Source organism: Petaurus breviceps, unplaced genomic scaffold, assembly GCF_028583685.1.
Source record: "Petaurus breviceps papuanus isolate PSGF00001 unplaced genomic scaffold, PetGlider_PUasm1.0 126, whole genome shotgun sequence".
NCBI classification, from domain to species: domain Eukaryota; kingdom Metazoa; phylum Chordata; class Mammalia; order Diprotodontia; family Petauridae; genus Petaurus; species Petaurus breviceps.
Genome location: NW_027185655.1, coordinates 76,219,258 through 76,231,868, shown reverse-complemented (window position 1 = coordinate 76,231,868; position 12,611 = coordinate 76,219,258). Strand labels below are relative to the sequence as shown.

Sequence of the window (12,611 nt, the reverse complement as noted above, 5' to 3'; positions counted from 1 at the left end):
AGGAGCTAACAATGCATAATGAGATGTATACTTTCAGACAAATACAATGTGTACGTTTACTTTGCTTAATTATATTTATTTGTAACAAGAGAGAGCTTTTATTTGGTTAAGGTTTTTGTTTTTTTGGTGGAGGGAGACGTTTAGGGGAATAGAAATAGTGAAAGAAAAAAAGGAAAGAACATCAAAGAAACATAAAAATAAGAAGAAAGTTTAGAAAGGGGACAATCAATGTTGTTATGACCTTGCAAAGAAGCTGGAACAGACTCATACTCTTTTCCTCTTTTTCTATTCTTCTTTGTCTATGGATGTGGTCATGTTTAGACAGAGTGTTATTAGTTAAGTTCATAATAAAAAATCAAGTGACACTACAAGGAATGAATTGTGTGTGTGTGTGTGCGTGTGCACATTTTAATATGGTCCCACATAATTGATGCTTGGTATTTCTAGACCAAAATAACAACTTCAAAATGAGCAAACAAAAAAATTGCTTATGGTTTTAGCTGGATTGTTTTATTCAAGTTACTCAAGCATTTGAGTAGGCTACAAATGAGCATTGATTAAACTCATGCTATTTTAATAGCCCTGATAGTATTAAAGGATCCTTGAAGAATCACATAATTGGGATTATGTTTGTGTAAGAGTAGCATGGTAGCATACTTTTTTAAAAACAGTTTTTGAACTCTCTCTTATGTCAAGGCAATAGGTGGTGCTGCAGTTAGAGTGCCATATTTAGAGTCAAAGAGACCTGAGTTCAAAACCTGCCTTTGACACTTGTGTGATCCTGGGCAACCTTTCTTAGCCTGTTTTCTCATCAGTAAAATGAAAATAATAATGTCTACCTCATAGGGTTGTTGTAAGGATCAAGTGAGACAATATAGGTAAAGTACTTGACCAGTCTTAACACATCATATAAATGCTAATTATAATGAAGAAATATTTAATTAGAAAGAAGAGAAAAATTCAAAATCAGTTGACACCCAGAAAAAGCCTAATGCTATTTGCAGTGTTCTACACTGGTAGACCTCCGCCTCTGCAAAGGAATAGAATAGGGGTCAGGTTGTCTTTTTTTTACATCTCTTCTATGGGGCCAAGTTTAGTTTTTATAGTTTCATAACATTCAATTTCAGTTATTTTGGTGGTGTTGTTCATTCCATTTTTATATTGAAGTAGTCATTGAGTATGTGGTTTTCCCGGTTCTGTGTACTTCACTTTTCATTTGTTCATGGGTCTTACCATGCTTCTCTGTATTCATCATGTTTATAATTTCTTCAAACACAGTAATATTACATTAAGTTCCAGGGTGGGGGGAAGAGAATAAGCATTTATATAGTGCCTACGATGCCCTGGGCATTGTACAAAGCCCCTTCCAAATATTATTTCACTAGGTCTTCACAACACTGTGAGGTAGGTAGGTACTGTTAGTTTCCCCATTTTATATTTGAAAAAACCAGGGTCACACAACTAGTAAGTATCTGAGGTCAGATTTGAATTCATGTTTTCCTGACCCCAGACCTAGCATTCTATCTAATGCAGCGGCATATTTACCGATTTTTTTTTCCACTTTATTAAATCTGATTGAGAAGTGAGTCCCTATCTACAGAGCCTGATGAAATGATAGCTTATTCTTAATTGTTTGTTGGGCAGTTAGGTGGTGTAGTGGATAGAACAGTGGTCTGGGAAGCAGGAAGGCTCATCTTCCTGAGTTCAGATCAGGCCTCAGACACTTACTAGTCATGTGACCCTGTGCAAATCACTTAACTCAGTTTCCTCATCTGTAAAATGAGCTGGAGAAGGAAATAGCAAACCGTTCAAGTATCTTTGCCTAGAAAAACTCCAAATGGGATCACAGAGAGTCTGAAATGCCCAAATAAAAATAACCTTTCACAAGTAGCTAGAATCATGCCCCTATCCACCAAATGACACAAATCATGGTTCTACAGGTTTTTTTTTGTTTCAGAGGTTTTTTGTGTGTTAAAAATGGAATAGTGTCTTTTTGTGGGCTTTGAGATATACAAATGGAGTATTACTTCCAGCATATTAACTCAGATGTCAAGCATGTGAGAAATATTGAGCCATGTGGTTCCTACCATCACATAAGTGTCACTGTCCACTCTCTATCTAACCCCTTCACCCTCAGCAATCTTTAAATTGGCTTCTAAAGGACAAGGCTCTTTGAAAATAACTATTTCCCATGTAGTGCATGGAGTGTATAAAAAACAGAGAGGTCTAATGCATACCAAATAAATAAATAAATAGACACACACAGCAACACACAGCAAAACAAAGAACTTTAAGTGGGTGCTTATCATTTATGGAATGCCTAAAGAAAGTCTAAGCTATGAATGTAAAGCCAGTGGTGTCAGACTCAATAGAATGGATCCCTGCAGGCAACATATTAACTTAGAAAACCACAAATTAACATTATCTCTGTTATATTTTATTTTTATTTATTTTGTTAAATATTTCCCAATTACTTTTTAATCTGATTCAGCTGTACCCAGGAGTATTATGGTCCAATGTCTGACACCTCCTCAGTGAGCAGTTATGAATACAAGTAACTCAAAGAAACATAGGGAAGACTTGTATATATGGGTGCAGAATGAAATAATTAGAATTCAGGAGAAAAAAGCAAATGCAATTAGAGCCCCTTTTGGGCTGGGTCCACATTTTTGCCTTTCTTTGTATTCCTAGAACATCTCTCAGTGCCTCAGTAAACACTTATTGACTGAAAGATAATGACTACAATGTAAATAAAAAGGTCACTTAAAGATAAGTTCTGATGATGGTCCCAGAGAACAGATCATGAAAAATATTTCAACAATTTTAGCTGCCAGGCCAGGGAGAATGTTGTATTTGTACCTTACATTATACATTATCAGATATGGACACTGTTTTTGCTTAGCAATTCTTTTTTTCTTTGTATAAGAGGATTTAATTATGAAAGGATGTTGTAGGGTAGGGGGGAGGCTTCAGGGGAGGGAGTCCAAAAATAATTCTGGTATTTTTTTAAAGGCTACTTCCAAAGCTCAGAAAGGACAAAGGTGAAGGAATGAATATAGCATCAGAAAAGGTTTGGATTACCAAGAATTACCAACCCTTAGTCTCAACTAATAGTAATAATAGCTAATGTTTATATAGTACCTACTACATGCCAGACACTGTGCTAGCACGTTAGCAATTTTATCTCATTTCATCCTCAAAACAACCCGGGGAGGTAGGTGATATTATTATCCACATTTTACATTTGAGGAAACTGAGGTGAACATGTTAAGTCTCTTGCCCAAAGTCACACAGCTAATAAGTTGTCAGAAGCTTCATTGGAACTCAGGTCTTCTGTAGGGTCAAGGGTTCTCTCCATTGGCCCACTTATTGACCATGAACTCTTAAACCACTTGGCCTTGAAGTGGCAAACAGTAGGATATCTATACTGTCTAGGGGCTTCTTTTGAAGCATAATGAATGATGAATGAATGAACGAATATCTAGATACTTACTAGCTGGGGTTCTGTCCTGGGCTTCCCCTACAACAAAATTCAAGACTGGTGTTTGGAGTTTCCCAAGAAGTTCAGTCACTACTAGCTTCCCTCCCACTTACTTTACCTTACCCCTACTACCTACCATACTGGCCAAGCAGAAAGCTGAGAGATAACATGATCTTGAAACCTTCACCATCTAGATTGTCTGAGACCAGGACCAAAACTAGCCTTCCCACAGTATTGTGTGCTTAAACATGAATGATTATCCAATAGACATTGGGGATCACCAAGTGGTCCAAGGAATTTTACTTTGTTCTAATTGCTGTTGAAACAGTGCTTTAATGGGAACACAGTGGGCCATTTTAATACACCCCCCCAGGAAACAAGTGAAATGGGAGAGGAAAGTAAGGATAAACTCCTATCTTAGACTAAACATTGACCTCCAATGTGTAGAATTAACTCAAGGAAGGCAATTCATTCAAAGGAAGAGAAGACACATATTCCAGTGAACTGATTAGCTTGCTTTCTCATGCAAGCTCCAGTACAGATTTTTTAATATTTGTATATTAATTTACATATATTGTTTTTCACTCATATTCACAGAAAATCCCTATATATTTAATTATTTACTTCTAAGACAATTCAGCCTCAAAGGTCATGGCATACCTCAGAGTCTGTTTTCAACTGTGAGATTAGGAACCATATAGGGAAATTTTCATCATATTATTTGGGGAGGGGGTTTGACGGCTTTATCTGCTCACTTACTAAATGCATTGGAAAGTAAGTATGTATGTGAGTGTGTTAATGATTGATTGGTTAGAGAGCCTATTAGGTAACATTGTCCAGAAGCAATTCTGAATTCTCCTCTAAATATGTGATTACAAGTTTGTTACATTTCCAAGTGTGCTTTTAATTATATCTTGGTCAAATTGATTTCTATGGGGGTACATCTTCAACTTTATAAGTAAAGTTAATAGTTCTAAATCTACGATCGCATGAACTTACCACTACGTCTCTTAGTTTGACTCATCACTATGACTCACTGATTAAGAAATAAAGAGAATTTTCAGTAGGGGAAAAAAACTGACTTTTCAATTAGTAGACAGACACATAATCTTTTAAATCCAAGTTGTGCTCTGGAGGTTTAGGAGTTCCTGATATGTGCTGACAGTACTGACCTAGAATACTCTTTCAAGGGAGGGATATTCTCAGGGTTGATTCAGTAGCCAACCAAAAAAAATGCCTCCTTTGATTTTACAATGACTGCATCTGGAAGATTTTATTTTCCAGATGCTTTTGTATGTGTATGTGTTTAGTATATGTTTTTTCCAAACATATGAATATTAACTAAAAATATGACAGCTGGCATAGTATTGAAGCAAAAACAAACTTGCCAATAATAGATTTTGTTCATTTGGAGCAAGAGTATTTACCCTGTTTTATTTACTATGTGAAGCCTTTCATGAGTTGCATTTGTTTTGGCATAAGGTTTGTGTATGAGGTCTTTGTGCAGGTTCCTGCTTTCAGTCACCCAGTTTCTTTTTTTGCAGACCATTTCAGAAGAGTTATCCCTTGTACCTTTAGACTAGTTCTTCCTTTTGTTCTCTGATAGATTGCTTCTAATCTGTGAATTGGGGTTGGAAAGTGGGATAAATAATCCTTTTTTCCACTTTGAGGTCTGAGTTTAAATTAAAAAATAAGTTTCATTTGGATCCCTCATGAAACAGTAGTTAACCTTGGCTGTTAGGGTGGGGAGACTAGCATCCTTAACATGCACAGTTGTTAACCTAAGCACAGAGAAAGGCTCAATCCTGGAATAACAGGAGTATTTCATGCAAAAAGTTGGGGAAGGTATGCCCACAGCCAGCTTGCATTGTGTGTGTCTTAGCATGATTTAGCTTTTCATTTAACAGTCACTAAATGTCCAAACAAACGCAATTGGCAGAAGTTTTATGAGAGGAAAGCTCATTCATCCTATGTGTACCATCTCTTCCATGCCCCCTGCTAATACTGGTCCTGGCTCTCTTACTCATTCCCTACTGCCTTATTTCTCTGTTGCTGTTACCAATATATTCTTCTTCTAGAAAGATTAGAATTCTTTTGACTCTTCCCTCATATTCATCCTCTTTTATCCAATGTATCAACAAATTCTCTCATTCCTTCCTTCAAAATGTATCGATTCATTTACTCTTTCCATTCTCATTCCCATTGCCACCATTTTAATCCAGGTCCTCATTACCTCATGATTAGACCTTAGTGCAACCCAAGGTCTTCCTGTCTTTAATTCTGTCTCAGTTTACCCAATCATACCCATAATAAAATCCCTAAAACACCACATGATTCCCTTGTGCCTCACAAGGTTGACTTCCCCAGGAGCAGGGTTTTTTCCTTCCTCAGCCACAGCTAACCACTAAGACAGTAAACTGAGGCAAAAGGATGTTTCAGTCTATACCAGTAGAGTACCTACCACCCTTATGAAATAGTAGATCCACAAAAGATTGAATTATCTTCCTGTGTTTAAGGGTCAAAAACAGATTTCCAATTAAGAGGAAAAATTACAAAATAATCATGCTTTTCACATTTTCCTTTAAAAAAAGACTAACTGCATTAAAGAAAAAGGAGAAAAATGACGGCTAAAAACTACTCAGGGTAGTTAACATTTGCTGTAAAAAAGAAAAGAAAGAAGAGTTAGCAAAGCAGCGTGCCAGTACAAATTTAAAAACAGAACAAAACTAAGGGGTAACTAAAACAACTAAAGTACTAGAAGTCACAAAGATGGAGAAATATACAATGTAAGATGTCCTAAGAGGAAGTCTTAAGGGAGTAGATGATAGAGATTAAGTAAGAATTAACACTTATAAAGAAAATCATAAGAAAATTTGCTTAAAAATATATTAAATCATGAAAGGATCTAAGACTGGAGTTTTAGGCTTAAAAAGACCAGGAAGAAATAATGACTGACCATTATAGAAATTTTGAAAAAATAGAAGCAACAAATGGTAGGTCCATGACTGTTGAAAAAATTAGATAGAATTGACCAAATAGGATACAAGTGACTGATAAGGAAAATAGGTCAAAATGAATCAATCTCAGGTTTACTGTCATGGAAAAATAAAACATCAGTACTATATTCTAGGAAATCATTTAAGAAGCCTTTCTGGAATTATCCAAAGCAAGAGAGAAAATACAAACAACACAACTCTGATATAGAAAATTTTTAAATTTAACTGTCAAAGATACATGAATAAACTCCAACAACACAGTGACAAGAATGTAATCCTGCAAGCTGCAAGAAGGAAAATAAATTTGACCAAGGATCATCAATCAAGATCATAGAAGATTTCTCCAAGGGGACAAGGAATGAATGGCGAAATTAAATATAATGTGTATAAAATTAAAAACATGCATGACATCATGAATCAAGAATTACCTATCCAAGAAAACTAAATATTCTGTTTCAGGGTGAAAAAGGACTTGGAAAAGTTTTCACAATGACATTTTTCAAAAGAGTTAGGCCATTGTGTGGAAAAAAGATAGGTACTTAAAACCACATTTTTCAGTGAAGATAAACCAGTTTATTTCTATTCAAAAAGCAGTTTATCAAGTACCTGAATATATATGCTGTAGATGTATGTATAACTATATTTAAAAAGAAAATGAAAGCAACTAAGTTTTGTAAGTACACAGATTCAGAAGAAGATATAAAATGTATTATAATTTTGTTTTATTTTGTAGAAAATCTATGTTGTAATTTTTAAAGCTATAACCCAATTCAGATTTTAGAGTTTGACACTTCTACTCTGAATTATAATGAACCCCCAATGACGTGTCCTTTTTCTTTAATTAGCCAGAGGACACAAATCAGAATAAAGGCATTAATGAAAAAGCACAGTAAGGAAAGGCAATATGGAACATTTCACCACAGAAATCTGGTGCACCCTCTCCCACAAATATATACACTGAAAGATTGAACATGCAACAGGGATCATATGTGTTACAGATACAGAGTATACAAGTAGCCAGCTTATACACATGAAGGGACAATTCTTACAAGATAACTCACGTCTTCTCATGCTCCCATTTGGTGAGACCTTTCTATTGGGCATGTTGCTCAGCTTATCTCCTGGTAATACTGGGCACATGGACTCAGTTAAATCCTGCTCTGTTGGTTACCTGTAGTCTTGGGTTGGTGTCAAATTCGCTCAGCAGTGTTTTCTAAATGTTCCTCCCTGCTGCCTGGCTTCATCAGTTCAGGGTCACCTGTGGACCAGCTTCATTCTGGTAGCCTTGGAAGAGAAATACCTTTTTAGCCAGAACCAAACATATGCATGTAACAAAAGCCAGGCAGAGCACTCTCTGGCTAAAATTGTCTTGGCTTTTTTGTCTGAAAGATCCAACTCTCTAATGTAAGGTTGAACATTTTCTGGTTTAGAATGTAAATTAAGTCAAGCCAGAATAAAATGTAAGTTTATAAGATCAGGTCATTTTATTCCCATCTACCTGTCTTTTTATTCTTGCTTTCATCATGAGTATCTGTCAAGTTTTATGCCATATTTTGGCCAGAGAGATTGTTACTTCCCCACAAGAATATATACTTAGGCAAAACAAGCCTACATATTTTCCATGTCTGAAAGTGCCCTATTCCTATAGTCTACCACCTCTCTGCAGAGAGAAGGAAGGTTTCTTTCATTGTTGAGCCTCTATAATACAAATTGGCAGTTTTATTGATCAGGATTCTGTTGTCCTATATGTACAGTGTTCTTTTACATTAGTGTGACCATTGTGAAAATTGTTCTCTTGGTTCTGCCCACTTCATACAAATCCTAAATTTCTCTGAATTTTTCATAGTTGTTGCTTTTGACACAAAAATATTCCATTACATCAATACATTGAAATTTATTCGGTCATTTACCAATTGATGAACTTAGTTTCAGGTATTTTGCTTCTGCAAAAAATAGTTTGCAATATATGAGACATTTATGTGTTTGACATCTTTGGGGTATGTGCTTAGTAGTGATACTTAAGTCATGTATGATTCTATGTTTTCCAGAATAATTGGGTCAGTTCACATGTCCAACAACAGTGCATTCATATTCCAATCTTCCTACATTCCCTCCATCATTTATAATTTTCATCTATTTTTTCAAATGCTTTCTTAAATTCTGATTTATATCATTCATTTCCACCAGATTTTGAGTTACAAATTTTCTTCCCGTTTTTCCCCTTTGCACCGCCCCAAAATAGCAGTCCCACAGGATATCCCCTCCTCCAATCTACTCTCTCCCATATCTTCTCCCATACCCCCTTTGACTTTTCCAGTAGGGCATGGTGGATCTCTATGCCACAGTGCCTGTATATCTTATTTCCCAATTACATGTAAAATAGCATTAATAATAGTATATATAGATATAGATATATTATTTTTTTAACATTTGATTTTAAAACTTTGAATTTCAGATTCATTCCTTTCTTCCTTGTCACCCACCCTTACTGGGAAGATAAGCACTTCAGTATAGGTTGTACATGTGTAGCTAATGCAAAACATTAACATACTAGATATATTGTAAGACTGACTATATTTACCTCCTTCCTATCCCACCCCCCACTTGTTCTATTCTCTACTTTAATACTGTCCCTTTTCAAAAGTGGGTGCTTCCAACTTCGTTCTCCCCCAGCCTGCCTTCCCTTCTTATCATCCCCCCTCTCATCCCCTTGCCCCCTACTATCCTGTAGGGTGAGATGCCCTATTTAGTATGTATTTCATTCACTCCCCGAGCCAAAATCAATGAAAATAAGGTTGACCCATTCCCTTTTGCCTTCCTATTCTTCCCCTCCATTGTAACCATTTTCCCTCGCCTCTTCTATATGAGATAGTTTACACCATTCTGTCTCTTCCCATATCCTCTCATTATATTCCTCTCTCACCTCTTAATTTCACCTTTTAATTATCATCCTTTCCTATTAAATTGGTCCTGTGCCCTCTATCGATGTATACCTGTAAACATATATACACACATTCACATATGTATTCATATGTCCATATAACCTCATATATATTCCCTTCAACTATTTTCATACTGAGAAAAGTTTCATCAGTTACAATTATCGTTTTTCCATGTAGGAATGTTAATAGTCCAACTTTGATATGTTCCTTATGATATCTTTTCCCTGTTTACTTTCTCATGCTTCTCTTGCTTCTTGTATCTGAATGTCAAATTTTCTATTCAACTCTGGTTTTTTCATCAAAAATGCTTGAAAGTCCTCTATTCCACTGAATGACCATATTTTACCCTGAAACATCATACTCAGTTTTGCTGGGTAGATGATTCTTGGTTTTAATCCCAGCTCCTTTGTCCTGCAGAATATCATATTTCAAGCCCTTCGATCCCTCAGTGTAGAAGCTGCCAGATCCTGAGTTATCCTGATTGTGTTTCTACAGTATTCAAATTGTTTCTTCCTGGCTGTTTGTAATATTCTCTCCTTGGTCTAGGAATTCTGGAACCTGGCTATAATATTCCTAGGAGTTTTCTTTTTCAGGAGGTGATCAGTGGATTCGTTCAACCTCTATTTTACCCTCTGGTTCTAAAACACCAGGGCAGTTTTCCTTGAGAATTTCTTGGAGGATGATTTCTAGTTTCTCTCTTTGATCATGGCTTTCAAGTAGTCCAATAATTTTTAAATTATCTCTCCTGGATCTGTCTTCTGGGTCAGTGGTTTTTCCAGTGAGATATTTCACATTGCCTTCTATTCTTTCATTTGTTTGGATCTGTTGAACAGTATTTTGATTTCTCATGAAGTTACTAGCTTCCATTTGCTTCAGTCTAATTCTGAAGGAACGATTCTCCTCATTGAGCTTTTGAGATTCTTTTTCCATCTGGCAAATTTGGCTTTTTAAGGCATTCTTCTCCTCATTGCCTTTTTGAGCTTCTTTTGCCATTTGAGTTAGTCTATTTTTTAAGGTGTTATTTTCCTCAGTCAGGCTGTTGAGTCTCATCTCATAATTTTCTTGCATCGTTCTCATGTCTCTTCCCAATTTTTCCTCCACTTCTCTTATCTGCTTCTTAAGGTCCTCTATGGCCTGTAACCAGATCATATTTTCCTTTGAAGCTTTTGGTGCAGGAGTTCTGACTTCACTGTCTTCCTCCTGTTCCATGCTTTGATCCTTTTTGTCCCCAAAATAGGAGTCTAAAGTTGGATTGCTTTGTTTGGTTTGCTTCCTTTACCTGGTCATGTCGCCACTCAGTCACTTGACCCCTGGGCTTTTTGCCACAGTAGGACTCTGCCACCAGACAGGAGAGCTTCATCCTAAATGCTGGGGTTTTCTCAGCTGCCAGAGGTATTAGATGGGTGCCCTCTCTGAGGTCTCCACACCCTCTGGCAAGCTGGACACATACCCCAGGACCTCCACCCTAGACCGCAATCCAGCTCCAAGCAGGTTACAGCAAGAGCAATTACCCCTCAGACTGGTCGCTTGGTCCTCCTACAGTCTACAGGCCAGGAGCTGAAGCTGCCAAGTGGGGGCAGCTGCGCTGTGGCACCTCAGTGGCTTCTCGCCCCAGGGGAAGAGGCCGATGTACCCCCAACTACTGAATCCCAAAGTCCACACTACACTGACCTCTCACTTTGTCCTTCACATCTATGTGTTGATAATTCTGGATCACCACAGCTGCTGGTACTCTGGAGTCCCTCCAGCCAGTGGTTGGTCAGGCCCACTCTGGGGCTAAAACCTCTGTGTGGTGCTGGTCTTTGCTCCCACAGTGCTATGCTGGCTGATTCCTGCCAGCCTGCTGAGCTGTCCTTAGAGGGAGGTTAGCTTCTCTGTGTCATTTTGTGGGTTCTGTAGCTCCAAAGTTTGTTCAGAGTTCCCCTTTACATGGATTGGAGGTAGTGGGAGCCGGAGCTGCCAGAGGTCCTGTTTTTACTCCGCCATTTTGACTCTGCCTCCCTATAATTTTCATCTATTATCATATTTGCTTATTTGATGGAGGTACAATGAAACCTCAGAGTTTTTTTTAATCTGTAATTTCTCTTATTGGTGATTTGTAGTATACTTTTGTGTTGGTTAACAATTTAGTTTTTTTCTCTTGAAAATAATCTGTTTTCTCCCTCTTTACATAAGAAGAGTACATAGCCTTCTGTAAAGCATAGAATTATAAAATTGTTCTAATATGAGAACAATTTCATTCTCATAGTTATGTAGTGGTTTATGAGTAATGATGAGAAAACAGATCCTAGGAACATAGATTTAGAGCTAAGAAGGGTTTCACTGATAATTATTTCCAACCTCTTAATTTAAAACTCTGTTTACCTTATAACTTTGGTCCTTTGGAGCTTTCTAGATTTGAAATTACTCATTTTCATTGCTTGAGTCACTGAAATAAAAAAAATCAGTTCCCCGTTCCTTCTCATGAGGATTTTAACTGTTAAAGGTTTATCCACCTTTGCTTTCCAGCAAAGAAAAGCCTATGAATCTCTATCGTCCCAAGAATCTTTGTTAAGTGCTAAGACCTAGAATTCAAAGAAAGCCCAAAAAACATTCTGAGCCAGCTGTAGCTCCTAACATCCTGGGAGAGTGATTGGAAGTAGGGAGCAGCCATATCCTTGGTTTACCTGACTTTCCTCAAGTCTGCTAAAATCCTGCCTCTATAGGAAATCTTTCCCAGCCCTTCTTAATTAAAAAGAGGCTTTCCCTCTGTTCATTATCTCCAATTTATTCTGTATAAATCTTGTTTGTATATAGCTATTTGCATGTTGTCTCCTCCATTAGACTGTGAGCTCCTTGACAGCAAGAATTGTCTTTCACCTTTCTTTGTATTGTCAGTGCCTAGCACAGTTCCTGGAGCATAGTAGGCACTTAATGTTTTGTTTGAATGTGGGTTTTTTCCTTGACTTATTTTCCCCTGAGGGATGCATCTGGAATAAGGGCACATTGTAGCATGGGTAGGAAGGTTGAATTATAGAATCCTAACATTATTCTTCTCATTCAAGTTTATTGAATATTTTTATTTTACCATGGAGGTAAAACTGTAATATTCTGCAGCACAACTTTTTAATACTCATTTCAACAGGTCCAACCTGGCTTCCATCAATTTTGTTGTACATGCTCATAAAACCAGGTGCTGTGGATGGTATGCTC

The 12,611-nt window shown here is 37.0% G+C and overlaps 1 protein-coding gene across 6 annotated transcripts in view; it reads left to right on the top strand.

The window, feature by feature from the left end:
• The window catches only part of PALLD (palladin, cytoskeletal associated protein), a 543,092-nt gene that overhangs the window by 479,869 nt on the left and 50,612 nt on the right, over positions 1–12,611 (top strand). The window lies entirely within an intron of this gene.